The following is a 17,471-nucleotide window of genomic DNA, read 5'->3' on the forward strand; positions in this document are numbered from 1 at the left end:
ATCCTCTTTTATAATTTCCCTTTACTTTTGATTTCCAGATATCATTTAATCCTAGGTTGATACTCCTGGAAGAGAAATATATGTTCTTTACTATTCAGGATGAAACAATTTTATTCTCACTTCCATATTCCCATGTGGAAAACTGTCATTAGAGTAAAACATGCCTGGTTTTTCTGTCTCCTCAATCATGGACTTCCTCCATGGGCAGAAGAACCAACTTATGAAAATGAGATTGGTTGAAGAAACTGAGCATGCAGGGCTCGTCTTCTTCCCTCTGTTCTCTGTAGGATGTTTTTTATTTTGGAGAACATCTGCTTCGGTTGGTTCTTGGCCATATGGTAAGCTGAAAACAAGCCCTGTACCTGCCAGGGAAGGCCTACTGCTGCCTGCCCCACCCTGGGACTCTGAATAACTCTGATTAATTCAGGAGAGAAGTAATAGCAAGTCCTTGACTCAGGGCTAAAGCTGCATTTCCTAATTTGATTTTAATTAGCAATAATGTTTATTTTGATATCTGTCTGTCTAACTCCTGTGTCTATCTCTCAGCTGAGTTCAAACTCAGGAGGGCAAAAATGAATTACACGCGTAAGTAACGCTAGGACTTCCATTGGATGCAGTAATGGATGATAGTTGGTGTTGTCACCCTTTAGTTGCTATTACCTTTTGTGGGTGATAGTTTATTTTTATAGACAGGAATATTCTATATTTATAGGAAGGAATGTACATAGATGCTTGGCTGCTTAAGGTGCAGTGTAGTGAGGAAACATAGGTTTTTGTAAACTCAGCATTTCTTTTGTGGAGAATCTGGTAAGCCCCATTCCATAAGTATAATGAGATTGTCAGTTAATATCTCCTCTGCCCTCACCAGGCATGGATCCTAAGATTGGCCAGTTATAATGTCTTGTGTCTTTGATAATAGAAATTAGTCCAAAATGTGAGCACTGACCCAAGCAGACTGATAATAATTAGAAAATAAACCTCTATTTCCTTTTGTTAATATAAATAATGGAAATTAAGAACTACTGATGACCATCTTCATTAGCTGCATAAATGAAATCCATCTGTAGTCAGAGCAAAGAATTCCAACATAGAGAGTGAAGTAGAGCTTAAAAATGGAGAAAGAGGCTGGGCATAGTGGCTCATGCCTGTAATTCCAGTACTTTGGGAGGCCAAGGTGGGAGGATCACTTGAGCCCAAGAGTTTGAAAACAGCCTGGGCAATGTAGTGAGACCCTGTTTCTGCAACTTTGTTTTTTAATTAGCCAGGCATGGTAGCATGTTCCTAGAGTCCCAGCTACTCAGGAGGCTGAGGTGGAAGGATTGCTTGAGCCAAGGAGGTTGAGGTTGCAAAGATTTGTGATTGTACCACTGCACTCCAGCCTGGGTGAGAGAGTGAGACCCTGTCCCAAAAAACAAGAAAACAAAAAACAATTAAAAAAATAGAAAATGGACAAAGAGAGGGAGCTCCCTTAAGTCATCTTTTGAACTCTGGTTCCAGCCTTTTCTGAAGCCAGCTCTCCTTATGTCTCAGCTAAACAATACCATACATTTTTTTTTTTTTTATTAAGATGGTCTGAATATCTGTCATTTGCCACTGAATAAGTTTTGATTAATACAGAAAGTTATAAATGGTGAACCTAAAACCCTGTGATTGTAAGAATGTCTAGGATCATTTGTTTTCTGTTTATAGCTTGTATGTGGGAAGAAGTATAGTGATGAGAAAAATTCACTTTAAAGTAGCTTTAAGTTATTTAGGTCAAGAAAATCCATAGACAATAAGAAAAGTGATATAGAAAAAGATTTCCTTGATACTTGATCTAGATGGTAGTGGAATTTATCCAGGTTGGCAAGAAAAATTGTCACTGGGAAAACCTATGTATGAAAAAAAGGCAGAAAGAGATATGAGACGATTACAGTTGTTGGTTAGTGGTCCTGAAAGGAACAATAAGATTTGGGGGAGACACCAGGAAGAGCATACCTGAGGGTTAAACTCAGAAAATATGTTTATTGGAAAGATAAATGTGAAAAAATGGATCAGAAGTTCAAGTAACAGTTATGCCTATGGTGATAAGAGGTTGGCTAAGAAAGGAATGGTAAAGAAAAAGAAGACAAGTGGCAAATAGCAGAATCATGAGTGAATAATTCTGCGAATAGCAGAATTATTACTGAAACTTCTGTAAGCATTAAAAATCAATGTAATGGGTAATTTAAAAAATTTTTTGGTAATGTACTGATTGTATTTTTGGAGTAAAGATGTTAATTATTTGCTGCCTGAGTAAAACAATTAAAATTCTACTCTTGAACCAGTTCTTTTCATGTCGGACATGAATTATCACATTTTGTGTGTACTTGCAAGGCTCAAAGGATTTGCCGAAAGGAGACCTGCATATTTCTCTTATTTTCTTCTTTTGGGCAAAAATCAAAGATCATTCTTCCGAGTTTTTTTTTTTCTTTTCAAGCCTAGCTTTACTATTAAAATAGCAAAATCCTACCTTGTATAATCTTTATTACATATTATTTGGGTATAATTTCTTTACTTTCTTTGTATGTTAGAGTTTTGGCCTATTTCAGTTTATTCTGGTATTTTACATCCATTGAAGGGGCTGAGAAATTCATATTATTGAGATAGCCATCAAAATGAGCTGTTCAATAGAATATTGACTTGACTTTTATTGTACACTAAAACACATGATGACACCTGTGTAAATCATCACAACATATTCTTTGATCAGTGAAAAACAGTGGTCATTGTTTTAAGTGGATTCACTGTCCATTGAATAGTCTTAAAACCTCTGTTAGCATCAGATGTTAAATTAAGAGAGTACATTAACTCTCACTCCCCCGACTGAAGTGTGGTGCCGATTTAGTCAAAGCTTGATCTGATGCCTTGGTCAAACAACCAAGTACAAGCAATAGCAAGCAAAATTGTATCATATATGTTCACATTATGTCTAATAAGTATTAAAATCTAACGTTTTGGTATCAGACTAAACCTGAGTTTAAAGTACGACTTTCCTGTTATCAGCTGTATAATCTCAGACAAGTTACTTTGAGACACAGCTTCGTCATAAAATATAATTAATACCTGTTTTCATATGGTTGTCTCGGAATTTAATGAGGTAATATAGGTCAGGCACTTTGTACAGTTTCTGGTACTTTGAAAATGTCAGTAGTAATGATGATGATGGTGACAATGATAAAGGCATTATTACATAGGATCCAGGAAACGAGCCTTTGGTTTAGTGCAGCAAACTCATGCTGTGCCTAGGAAAATTGCTTAATGATTACGAATTGCTTAAATGTTTATGATAAACATTCTCTTCTAGTTTTCTCCTAATAAAGCTGTCCTGAAATCTTTTTCAAGTCAATTATTAGAAATGGTTTTTGGATATAAATTAAAATAAACAACGGGTATTGTCATTGTTCCCCAGTGGGAAGTGAAACAGGGCCTCATGCAACCACAAATTCCTGGAACTGTAGCCTCCTCAAATCTCTCTTGGTGGCTCAAAGGCTTGTGTGTGGGAGCTTCTTACAGTAACAAAGGCCATATTCCATGTCCTTCCATAGTCTCACACCTATCCTATTGCAAAGGTGTGCATCCTTGACTCCTGATTCTGCTATGAGAGCCAAGTAGAATTAATGTTGATGCTGCCACTAGATCTCGTTTACTCTTTGAGACATGTTATTTGCCCCTTTAGGCCCCAGACCTTAAATCACAATTCACTGTTCTCTTGGGTTCTCGGTTTCATAGAGAAGTTTCTGTGCATTTGTTTTTTCCTCAGGGCCTGGTGCAGTGCTTGACACATACTAGAGTGCTCATTGCATATGCATTGAATTAGCCCAAATTTTATTTTACTTACTCTTTGTTATAACCTTTACTCTAAATGTTCTTGGATGTTTCTGAAGCGAAGTAGGCCTATTTTGAGTAAAATTGCTCTCTGATATTTTCAAAGATCCTTCTTTTCCTGCAGTTGCATGTGTCCTCAGTTATTGAGCTAGAAACACAGGTTTTTGCACCAGACTAAATTCTTCCCTCACTTTGGGATATCAAGTTATTAATCAGGAAAAGTTCACTTTATGGAAGGCATATACTTCTCTGCCACATTGATTTTGGGCTTGGTCATGTCACTTGCTTTGTTCAATGACATGTTAGAAAATGAAACATGCATGGGAGCTTAAAAGGGCTTGCAAGGTTGGGCTTGTTGTCTTGGGCTCCTGATCTTTACCATGAGAAGAATATGACTCAGGTCACCACTTGCCAAGTGAAGACGACAGACACATGGAGCTAATCTGGACCCAATTCATAGCTTGGAAACAAGCCCTCTCTGTTCAGTTTAGAACAGCCAAACTCCAGGTGACCTGTAGACTTGTGCATAAGAAATAAATGTGCAGTTATTCTATGTTAGTATGTTTTGGGGGTAATTCATTATGCTACATTATTGTAGCAATAACTGACTAGTCTATTTCATCTATGGAATTGGAAGGAATTTTGGAATTATTGGTTAATCTGAGGAATGACAGGAAATGAAAAGTTTTAGTACTTTTTTATTATTAAACTTCTTGGATTCTTACACATGTATAAATACACAGGCCTACCATACTGACCACTTGAAATACGGTTTCACAATGTCTGAATTTGTATGGCATTTATTTTAGGTTCATGCTCTGTAATGTCTGGTGTGACAATGAATTATACATTTACTACCTAACCTTTAGTGGTTCAGCAATTAAGGGTAGAATTATATTATTCAACAGCCACATGAACTTACTGTGAGCCACTTACTGCACACAATTGTCTATTTTTTTGATAAACATATTCTTAGTTTACATTAGGCCATGTTAAATTACATACTGAGGTGAGATTGTTATTACTATTATCGTTGCATACACAATCTCCTGTTTTGTGAATAAATAGAATGCCGCTGGTGAATTCTCTTAGCTCTTCTGTCTTCAGACTTGAAACTTTCTTCTTTCATGTGGTCTACACAGTGCCACCATTTTCACAGAGGTGGGGGATATCATTTTTTTTGAAGTTATAACTAGGAATATCTATTAGTTCTTTTGTGTTGTACACACTGGAGAAATTCTTCCAGTTATGTTGAGGACTGCCTTTTCCAGGGTGTTGACTAACACTTGTTTCTTAGACTAATTTTGAGGATGATATCCTTTTTCCATTGAGGCCATTGTAGACTTGGGGGTGGGCAAGTCTTCCTTTCCCGTTTACAATCTTCCTCTTTTGAACATGTTGGAACTATTGTAATAGGTTGTGTAAAAGTATTTGAAATTTTATGAAGTCTTTATTTAAGATGTGTCAATTTCAAAGAGGATTACAACATGACATTAAATAGTTGAAGTTATAGAAAACATAATCCTTCACCCAGCATTTCACGGAGGAAATATTTAAGGAATTAATATCTTCACAAAATGTGTCTTCTTCTGATTGGCCTCCAATTCTGTCTTTCTATTCTCCTCTCTTTAGTTTTTGGCATGACTCCAAATCTCCACCCACTTTTATTAAAAAAATTTATTTGACATTCTGGGGTACATGTGTAGGATGTGCAGATTGTTCCATAGGTAAACTTGTGCCATGGTGGTTTGCTGCACTTATCAACCCATCGCCTAGGTATTAAGCCCCACATGCACCTTAGCTGTTTATCCTGATGCTCTCCTTCCCCAACTCCTCTGACAGGCCCCACTGTGCGTTGTTCCCCTCCCTGTGTCCATGTGTTCCCATTGCTCAGCTCCCACTTATAAGTGAGAACATGCATCCACCCACTTCTTTAGGGAGGGTTTTAGTTCCCTCCCAATACCCACTCTTTTCCCTATGTTTTCCTTTTTTTCAAATTTAAGTCATTCAATCTAAAATGTTTTCCTTGGATTCTCACCTATTGTCAGTGACGCTTGTTAATCCAAGACCTGAGAAATTTAAAAGTGAGAAATCACCCAGTAGAAATGAAAAAGAGTAGTTGAGAGAGTCTGTTATTTTTCAGCTCTGCAGGATGGATAGGTGAGGTGGGATGGAGAAGCTGAAAATTGGTTGGTATAAAGAGAAGTGATTTGTAGAAACAAAGTGGGAAGAATGTTCATAGACATCAAACTCTTCAACAATGTGAAAGAAACTTTAGTTTCTAAAGGTCAGTAGGGTAACCATTTTTTGTTTTATATATTATTTTTTGGCCCAACATTTGTTCAACCAGTTTTCAATGGAAAATTCCCCATTGTCAAGCACTGTGTCATGTATTCGAGCTATAAAAGTCAGTGTATTTGGGCTGCAGAAGTCATCATGACAGATGTAGTTCCTACTCTGTGGATGTACAATTCATAGATTTTGAGGCATATCTTTGCCCAGACATGAGAAGCCTATCATTTTGTAACCGAACAATCAGCTTGAAGCCAAAATATACATTTTATCTTATATTTGCTTCTTTGTTTTAGCACCCAGCCATTATAAATTCCACACATTTTGAAATATTAAAACTTTTTTATGGTAAAAGATCATTATTTCCAAATGATGGAAGTGTCAAAATACAGTCTCCGAGAAGAAGGATAGACACTTACATCTCAGATTACTAAGCTGTTGCTAATCTGCTTTAAAATCTTGCATAAATTTCTATTTTGTCATCTCTAAAACACCGAAAGTAATGCTGAGTCATATTTCACTGGAAGTGGGAGGAAGGATTCCTAAATGATTATAAAGTGTTCTGTAGATAGAGAATCATGTGTGTACCAGAGGTGATAATATTGTCCCATTAATCCTTCTTGTGACAAAGAAAATGCCGCTACTTAGGGAGATGATGTGTGAGGGGAATAACGGGAGGGGATAGGATGGAAACAAGAGAAAAGAACAAGCTTAGAAAAGTGAATTAACCTCTTTATCCAAAGGAAAATAAATTCCTTCCACGAAGGCCAACTGTGTTGACTCTACCTCACTTTAAATAAAGTGTGAAGAAAAATGCCTTACATGGACACAAGCATTTTCAATTTATGTCAATTTCACCTGTATTTTTTGGTATGAGAACTCAATGTTTCATTTAAGCAATATTAAGGCTTTTAAGTCAAATAGTCCTTTCATGCTAATTTATATGCATTTACATAGGAATTTTAAAGGTAGAGGCGGTAGTCTTATATTTCATTATTTGGAAAGGAAACTCCTGTCTAATGCCTTATTTAAGATTCAGTGGAATCTTTCTTGCTTCAGTAATTTTCCTATTAAATTACAACTATTAGTGCTAGTTCCTCACCCTAAAGGAAACCAATAAAATCACTCAAACTAATGAAGTTGTTTTCAACAGCAAACTCCTCGTTATGGGGGTACTTCTAATTACTGTTAAAATGAACTGGAACGGAATGTCTCCAGAATGGGATGTCCCAGAGCTATAAACCAAAACCATAAACAGCTGTGCAACTCCTAATCTATTCATTTCACCTTTGCAATTGCAGCACACTATCAACCAATTTTTTAAATGTTGGTAGACAGGGACAAGAGTGGATTTAGAAACAAAACAGCGAACACTGATAAGGATCTTCTTATATTATTATAACAAAAGCACATTGGTTATAGTTTGTTTTGTATATAAGATTTCTCCTCTCTCCTAGATGTTATCTTATTTACTCACACATTTATGTCTGTCTGCATTAATTGTCAAGTTTAGGTAGTTCTTCAATCAAGACTACATTGAACAAGGATGGTGATGCAGCTTATACAGCAGAAAACACTGTTGGTGCTGAAATAGTTCATAGAAGAGAATGACTATAGATCACTTAATTAAGGTGTGTATTGCTTTCCAATTTAATTTTATGCCTAAAGCAATAGAAAGCTGAACTTCTATCTGAATCGGAAAGTAGACCCTCTGTAGATAAACAATAAAGCATACTGCTTTTGTTGACTCTAATTCATTCTCAGTATGGATTTAAAAACAGAAATGCTTGCGTCAATTTAGCTGATAAATTCAAATAACTGTAGAAATGAAATACACAGAAAACAGAAACTTATGAAGTCTTGAAGAAGAAGCTATTATAGAGGAAGTTAAGAGAATCATAGATTTGGAGACTGTGTAAAGGCAATCTTAAAATTCAACCTCTGCTTTTTCCCAAGTGAAAGGAAAAGAAAAATGGCAGTGTGAATAATAACAATATTGAGCAATAATATTATTTTTACATTTATTGTTTATAAATTACACAAATATATGAATTATATATAAAAACACCAGACTGATGGAAAGGAGATATGGCTTCTAGCTCCGGCTCTTGCCTGAGAAAGATTGTGTATCTGATTCCACCCACTAACCTTGCTGAGTCTGTTTCTTTAACTATAAAACAGACACAGTAAAATGAATACATGATCTTCATGGTCTCCTCTAGGTCTCCTTGTCCCTCATGCTACTCTGTGAGTTGGGGACACTCATATTGCACACAGGGGCCATTTGTGGAATATGCAGCATTCAAGATCCATGAAATAATTTTTATTCCTTTTGTAAAAATCAGCAAGAAGATAGATGCATAATTATTTCAGTATGAGGAATGTATGCTTTTATTTAATGACAAAAATGGCTAAACAATATGGTGGGTTTGTATTGTTTCAGTCTTGCTCAGCTGGAACTATTTTCTGACAGCTCCCTTTCCAGAACTGTTTCTGGTCAGTATGGGCCACTAGACGTTTTGGGAGAGGTTTGGCAGGTGGAAGTGAAGCACCAGCCATAAGCTACATTGAGACTTATCTGCTGGCTTACCTTGTTGGCATGGGCAGCAGCTGGACCAAGCTCCTTCAGCTCCTGCTGGATTTCCTCTTTTAGCTCCTCTGACTTCTAGGCCAGGTCCATGGTTAGCAACATGATGAAGGATGCGACCTTCCCCTGAAGATCAACCCATCATCGAAGTTGAAAACTTAGAGATCACAAGACACCAATAGACGTTCCAGTACATCTTTGTGGATTCCAAGACATCCTCGCAGAGGGAGTTATTTAGTCCTTTACTCAATGTCTGTCTTTGCTTTCTTACTACCTTATATGTATACTTCAGACTCCTCCATCAAATATAGATGCATGAGCCTTGCAGGCACTGCGTAACCAGCTTCCACAATTACATAAGGTCAAATCTCTCTTTAAATCTATAGATATATACACATATACACAGAGAGATAGATATATAAATATGCATATAGGTAGATAGATCGATCAATCTGCTGCTTCTTTGGCTGATCTCTGACTGATACAGATCTCAAAAGTTATTTTCCATGCTTCTTTGAGAAATAATTTGATGTCCTTTAACATATTTAAGGAATAAACTGGATGGAATTGGCAGTTGTTGCACTCTGATTGTTCTCTTAAAATTTCTGATACAGTCATGTAAAAGAAAGAATGATCTCATTCCAAGTAGACCCATAATGTAGAAATAGTATCAATATTGAGCCTTGAAAAGGGGCATATGAGCATATAACATGTAATTCTTTTGGTAATTACTAAAGCTGTTCATAAAAAGGAGGAATTACTTTGCCCTGGAGGTGTTTAGTCAGCAGACTTGAAAGGACTGACAGTGAGGCTATGTTCCCTAATTTCGTGTGTGTGTGTGTGTGTGTATATGTGTGTGTACACTCACGTTTGGAAAATCTCCTTTGCTAGAGAATGTTATTGCTCTTCCCCAGCTGTCCCACCAGTTGAGAATCACTACTCTAGTATGCATTGCAACTTCTTGTGTGTAATCCATATAGTATATTAAGACCCAGTTTATAGCTTCCTGGAACATAGTTTTGGAATAGGTACATATTTATTTGATACTGAATTTATTATACTCTGGAAAACAGGCCTTTATTTTGTTGCAAATCATTATAATGTATTGAAAAACAAAACATACAAAAAGAAGGGGAAGTTTACCATGGAATCTTAAAAATATGCATTCGGAGAGCATAACAGAAAGCAATATTTGAAAATACAGGACATTACAAAAATGCATATATTGGCCTTTGTAGTTAGAATTTGGAGTATATATGACCAAGGTGAAACCTAGAAATTTATTTTTATTTCTAGATTCCGAATTTTTCTCCCTTCTGTCAATGGTCAAGATACTCCTTTTCTGAAATATGAAATTGTTAACACTTCACTCCCTAAATAATTTATTTGACAGAGCTGTGCTTATCTCTCTGCGCCCCACAAATCTTCCTGGCTTCTTTGCATCATCACTAGTCATTCCTTTCCAATTAGTCCCTTTACTTGACATTTAGGAACAATAAAATTGAGAATGCTTGTTCGTGACTTGAACACACGCTGTTTTTCCATCTTTCTTGCTGATAAATGTCTGTTTTAAATTTCATAGTCTATATGAAGGACAACTAAATATTGAAGGGATTTATGTGTGTGTGTGTGTATGAGAAGAGAGGTGTGTTTCTAGATTTTAAAAATTTGAGTGTTAACCTTGAATGGGACAACACATAGAAAGCTCAAGAGGAACAGTATTAAGGCTTCCTGTCCAGAGATTTATTCCAAGTGCTAAGATTACATATGCTACCCTGAACTTATTTCTATGTTTACGACACATGATACTGTCCTATATCCTATATTCTGTTCTTATTCACTGCTAGGATTGCTTAATTTTACGGTCAGTATTGTCATTATCTATATAGTTAAATTTTGATTATTTTGAGAGTAATTTATATGCTCTTTGAGCAGTTATGGCATGGTCAGAATTCTTTATCCATAGCACAGGTATCTGTAAGTTCAAAGTTATCTTTTTGTCTTTGATGTTTAGTTGCTGTTCTTTGAGCAACAGGGTGTGTAGTTTTTAGCAGAATCTCTGGGGCCAAATGCATAAGCACAGGCTCCTATATATCCAAACACTCTGAACAGAAACTGCTGTAAGGGTGACAGGACTACCAGGTGAGATCTTCTTGGTCAATATCGAGACATTTTGAAAAAGTGCACAGCTAAACGTAATGCACTGGTTCACGTCTCTCGTATTTTCCATGACTCCTCAGTATGAACCCCTCTGCTCAGTTTGGGTTGGGGGATGTTTTATGCAGAGCCAATGTGTTGATATTACAAATTACGACAACTGGTATCATGAATCGGTCAGCTAGTTTATTTTTTGAAATAGTCAGAAAAGCATTAAATGGAATTAAAAAGAGCAGCATTATAGATTGTTCTGGTAAAGCTTTAATGCTGCATTTTCATCCCATGAAATAAGGTCCTAACTGGCTATAATAAGGTCTTAATGGTATTTTTTGTCCTATTTTATTATTGCCTTCAGGCAGGCTATGAGCTTTCTGAATTTTTAGCTTACCAGAGTAGATAGTTAGGGAAGGAAGAGTTTTTCTTTCCTTATTTGTATTTAGTGTATCTCCACACTTTAAACTTGACTAAAACTAAGAGAACTATACAAGTTTCTTGGCATGGCTTTAAAGAAAGCACTCTATAATCAAGTTCAATATTCTCTTTCATATCTCATTCTTTTATAGTTCTTCCCATTGCAGGACTAGAAAATTCCCCAATGTGGCATATTCTTATAACTCAACACATTTTCTTAGCCTATTTTCTCTAATTCCAAGGCTTTCCCTTGTCCTTCTTTGACAGACAAATACCTCTGAGCCTTCCAGACCCAAATGACATCTTCCTTGTGAGACCTTCCCCAACCCAGCCTATTCTCTCTAATACTAATCCTAAATCTATATGGTTTATAACAGAAAAGATGGCTGTAACATTTGTTATATTTATAAAGACTAATCATATCTGCAAATTAAACCTAAAAGATACCTAGATTTTAAAAATTTTGTCTTTAACAGATTGAAGATTAAATTGTAAAAATCAAAGTAGCTCTGAACAATATTTTCTGTGTGAAAGGGGGACCTCGAGTGGGCTTTTAATTAATGTTTGATCCTATTTACAAATTTAGTTTATGAAACTCATGGAAACATTTTAAACCATGTTTAAAAATGTAGTATGTTTTATTTGTCTTATAAATATGTCAATTGTCTAAAAACCTCTTATAGCTCTAATTTTAAAATAGGAAAACAAAAAAAGAGAAACATGGCCCTAGTTTCAAGCCCAGAGGTATCATGGGTAATTTGCAAACAAAATAAAACAAAATACTTAAAATTCTTTAGTGTTCTAAGAAATTTTATCTTATTTCTAAATGTGAATCGTCATCAGAAAGAGTGCAGAATATGGTGTACTTATAGTTAATACATTACCATGTCTTATCGGTTTTATCTGAAATATACCCAAATTTCATTTACTTGTCTCTATCCCTATAGCAAAACATGAGTTCAAGCTACCATTATCTGCTATGTGGATTTCTGTGGTAGTCTTTTACATGGATTATCTGATTCATCATTTGTTTATCTCCAATCTGTTCTCTGGAGCAGGGTTTGGCAAATTGAAGCCTGATAGCTAACTTTGGCTTGCTGCCTGTTTTCGTAATCCCTCAGAGAAAGATTGGCTTTTGTGCTTTCTATGGTTGGAATTTTTTTTTGTTTAATTATGAGACACATGGAAATGGATGAAAATCAAATTTTGGTGTCCACAAGTGAAGTTGTCTATTGTTCTGTTGTTTTCATCCCATACTTTTTTTTTTATAACTGATGGAAATAAAGTTATTATAGAAAGCATCCTTTTGGTGAAATTACAACGCTCCTGTTTAGGTGTTGACCCACAGGTGGTTGAGAATACAAATTTTGCTTTCTGTGAATCTATGAGAAACCATAAGTTGGGTGGTGGGGCTAGGGGTAGAGGTGATAGTTATGTGAGAGATAGTTAAGAAAGTTGGGGGTAGAGTGATGGTGGCATTGTCAAATTCTCAGTAAACTGGGACTTGACCTCTTAGCAGTAGGGTAAGAGTTAAGAGAGTTTGACTGCGCTGTCTGTAACAGCAGTAGTACAGATAGCCATTGTGCCCCAGGTCCATTCTTTTATTATCACTGTGAATAGAAAAGTCCCTGAAACTGCTATTGACTTTACCCCCTAAAATTAGGAGTGGCCTGGGAGGAGTGGATTCAAAACAGTGACTATAAATAAATATGTTATTTCTTTATTTAAGTAAACTAATTTCATTGTGTTTTCAAGAAGTCAGGATTTTTGCAAAGGCTGAGTAATTTAATGCATTTAATTTGAACTTGGGTTCAGAAAATTAGTTTTTATTTCAACTCCGTTGCTTATGAGTTGAATGGGCACCTGCTGGCAAGCATTTGCTAAATAAGCCATTTTCATTCAGAAACTAAATATATTCCTTAGATTCAACCTATTAGTGAAAATGTTTGTTAGTACTGCATTTTTTTTAGCCTGAAAGTCTGCTCTGACTATGAATGTATTCCACATGGTAGATGATTTTGATAGAGATTTTTTTTCAAAGAAACTGTATTGTGAATAAAATAAGTAAAAATATGAGCTTTTCCTCTTAGACAAGATCTCATCTGATTATTTAGAGCCTACATCTGATAAAATATTCTTATACAAGCCACACACACACACACACACACATTTTTATGTATGATCTTTAATTCAGTAACTTTTCTTTGACATGTAACATCATCATTATTATTCAGCCTTTACTGACTACCTGCGCTTCCAGGTCATGAATTTGGAAGCTGGAGAATAAGTGCATAGTTTTAGAAAATGACTTTTTCCTCATAGTACCTCTTAGGTCATTTGGAATAAGACACTAGTTTTTACTTTCTCTCCCTTGAAAATTGCAATAAAATGTTAGTTTCTTCATGCTTATGTGAAATTATAATGAACATTAATAAAAATCCATATTTAGATGAAAAATTGACATAGAGCCCTGGAGAGAGTAATTATTTTTCTCTTGATTATTATAGGCCAAATTTCCATGCTGTAGCTTTAAATAAAAATTGTAAAGAAAGAATATATTAAGTCTTTATGATTGTCTTTCGGAGCCACTCTGAATTACTCTGGTTACTGAAGTGAACAAAAGTACATTGATCACTTGGTTCCTTTCATTCACATCCATTAATGAGAAACATGAAAGCTGATAGGCCATTGCCTGTGGTAGGATATAAAAGTTGGAGAAATGATCCTATCATTACACCATTTTTCTCAAGAGTACGTGGCTACACATTTCTTATATACCATTTCCTTAGTCGTATTATTTCCTTAGTAAAGCATAGGCTATTTCCTATTCAAATAATTTTATTGTCAGTTCACAGTATTTGGCTGATTTACAAAGTGTCATTAGACTTATTTAGTGATACACAACTCTGGAGAAGAGCTCAGCTACCTTTTAACAGAAAAAGAAGTGAATTTCCATCCTATGATGGACTGACAGATTAAGGCAAGTCTCTCCCAATACTTTTAGCCAAGAACTTTGAATGGAATTGATTTAGAAATAAAATTGATGTCTCAGACACATTAGACTATAATAAAAAATATAGAAAAAGATGACTTACAGTTTTCAGAACTTTATCTAGTCTTTGAAAAATTAGGCAGATAGCCTCTTTCCTAAGCTAGAGATGGTATGATTGTTATTAAAAGTGACTCTTACTGAAAGTTATCTTGGCTAAGCTTGTGATATCACAGACTTCTCTATACTTAATATGATAAAGGGTATCCATGTAAAGGTAAGCGGAAGATTTTTTATGAGAACAGGAATGAAACAAGCATATCAATCAGCACTACTACTGAGCATTTTACTAGATGATTGAGGGTGGTACAATAAGGCAAGGAAAAATTGTTACAAAGATTGAAAAGGAAGAAATAAAATTCATTATTCAGACACTACGAATGCATACATAGTTAAAAATCTACAGATAAACTATTACAATTAATACATGAATATAGCAAATTTTCTGCTCACAGATTTAATATCCAAAAGTTAATTTCCATTGTATATACTGGCACAAACAGTTGAAAGATAAAACAATGTACTAGTGTGAGAAGCATGCAATAAACAAACAGAAATGTGCTGGGGAGAAGTATATGGCAGGATAATGAGATAGAGAATCATATGATACATCTTGGGTGATGTATGCTTTATTGCTTTGTATTTTACTGAAGATTTTTTATTGTATTTTAATACCAGGAAGTAGTAGAAAAATCTTGAATTCCTGAAAAGGAGAAAGTGGTTCATTTAGAAAAAGGAAAGGAATCACAAGGAGACAGCAGGCTTGGGAGGCTGGGAACGTTAAAGAGCTTTCATACTTTCTTCATTGGTTGGTTGAAGGCAGACCCTACTAATTATGAGAACATCCAAAGTGCTAAGGAAGAAATCTAATTAGAACTTATTTAGAAAGAGCATACCAATATCTTAAGAATAGTCTCCAAGTTAAAATAAAGCAAAAATCCTCCATTTCATTCTTTAAGTGTTCATATCAAAATGTATCAAAATGATTCTAGGCATGCAGTTAATGGAGCTCTACAAAAATACAGGAGATATGCAGATAGATTGCCCTTTTCTCACTAAAAAGCAACCAGGATATATCTAGAGGCCAAAAAAAAAAAAAAAAAAAAAAAACCCAGCTCTCAAAATATGAGGATCCTATTCAATTTTGTGTTTAAACATAAGATAATTTATTTCCTCTATCAAATTTTATTTTTTTCTACAGTGTATTATGTACACTTGAATTAAATGTGTAAATAGGATTATTTATGCTGTCCTGAATACAGTAATTGAAATTAAACTGATGCAAAATTGCAATTTAGGTTCACACTGAATCTCATAGAATTAACATTATGCTGAATTGTTTTTGGGCAGGCAAACATTTACAGAGATATACACTTTGATCAAGTATGCCTCAGAAACCTTCAGGACTTGATACCAGTGTTAAAAAGATAATTTTGGAATATTTCTAAATATTTCCTGAAATCAACAAGATCATGGAAAAATATCTTTCATTAAAGTGGTAAGTTGTTACACTATATCCGATATAAAACCTGGTTTTCCATCCCTGACTTGGATATATTTCTTTTTCCCCTCCTTATTTCTCTTGTCGACACCATCTTGATGCTGTGTAAAAGGCAAATGAAAATGCACAATCTACTGTAATCGAACTTCATTATTGATTCCTTTACAAAAACCTTATTTGGGAGAAGTATTATGGAAATTTAAAAGCATATATGATCGACCCTGACACTGTGGGAACTTTCAATTCAACTTTTCAATCAAAAAATGACCTGGGTTATTCAATTTTTGAATCGAAATAAGTATAGACATATAAAATTTTATATCTGCAAGTTATACTATAAAGCCATGTGCTCCAATTATATAATTTCATACATGAGAAAACATATATAAACCACACAAAAGCATAATTTTAAGTTCTAGCAGAGCTGCAAATTGAACTAGGAACTGATAATTTCAGGTTGTCCATTTAGAGTTGGGTAGAATCAACTAAAGGACGCTTCTTGCAGGAAGGTAATTTTCTTACTGAAGTGAAATCTCTGTACAAGACAATGATAAATGTACAATATGTAGAGTTTGACAAATGTGTATGTTTATGTAACAAGTATTTCAGTCTAGGTAGAGCATTCCCATTCTGGAAGATTTTCTAGTGCTCCGTAGAAAACCACCATTCTGCTTTTTCTTACTGTACTTAAGTTTTGCCTGCTCTTGTACTGTATAAATGAAATTATATAGTATCTACTCCTTTGTGTCTGGATTTTTGATCAATATATTGGGTTTGAAATTCATTTATGTTCTTAGTATTTCATTTGTTTATTCATATTCTTATTGATAAACATTTGAGAGTTTTTAATTATTGGCAACATAAGGTAAGTGCCTTGCCTATAGAGTTGATGCATATTTAACTTTATAAGAAAGTGCCAAACAGTTTTTCAAAGTGCCTTTACCATTTTAATTTCTTATTTGCAATGAATGAGTCTCCACTTACTCCCTATTCTTACCAATACTTGGTGTTGTGGGCCTTTTTGATTTTAGCTATAATAGTGAGTGTGAAATAGTATCATATTATAGTTTAATTTGGGTTTTCCTGTCAACAGAGTTCAAGAACCTTTTAATGTTCTTATTAATAATTTGGATATTTTCTTTTGTCAGGTTATCTGTTCAAATGTTTTACCCATTTAAAACATTGGCCTGTGTTTTTTTTTTATTGATTTGTAGAAATTTTTTCCATATTCTGTCAGATACAAGTATCTGAATGTTTTCTCCAAGTGTAAGGCTTACATTTTGGCTTTTTTAATGGTGTATTTTGGTGAGCAGAAGTTTTAATTGGAATAAACGCCAATTAATAACTGATTCAAGCTTTTTTGATCATCTCTCAGAAATCTCTGTTTACCAAATGCCATTGATATGTTAGGGTTTGGTATCTTAGAAAAGACTCCAAAATTAAACTTTTATGTTTAGGTTTATTTATTGCATAATATTGCACAAAACACAACTGTCTTGCTTTATTTTGAAAGGACTTCTGTAAGGTAAATATTATTATTTTTTTTCCTGAATAACTGATACAATTAAATAGCAAAATATTAATTTCCTGGACTTGGTGTGTCTTTTTTTTTTAGTTTTTGTCTTAAT

At 34.7% G+C, this 17,471-nt stretch overlaps 1 long non-coding RNA gene across 1 annotated transcript in view; it reads left to right on the plus strand.

Annotated features, from left to right (window-relative positions):
• Positions 1-17,038, plus strand: part of LOC129525566 (uncharacterized) — a 33,661-nt gene extending 16,623 nt beyond the window's left edge. Inside the window, exons 2-3 of the long non-coding RNA XR_010129182.1 lie at positions 7,652-7,769; positions 15,693-17,038. This is a non-coding gene — a long non-coding RNA (uncharacterized lncRNA). The remainder of the gene's footprint in view (positions 1-7,651; positions 7,770-15,692) is intronic.
• The last annotated feature ends 433 nt before the right edge of the window (positions 17,039-17,471 follow it).

The sequence above is a fragment of the Gorilla gorilla genome, chromosome 9 (assembly GCF_029281585.2).
Source record: "Gorilla gorilla gorilla isolate KB3781 chromosome 9, NHGRI_mGorGor1-v2.1_pri, whole genome shotgun sequence".
Classification (NCBI taxonomy): domain Eukaryota; kingdom Metazoa; phylum Chordata; class Mammalia; order Primates; family Hominidae; genus Gorilla; species Gorilla gorilla.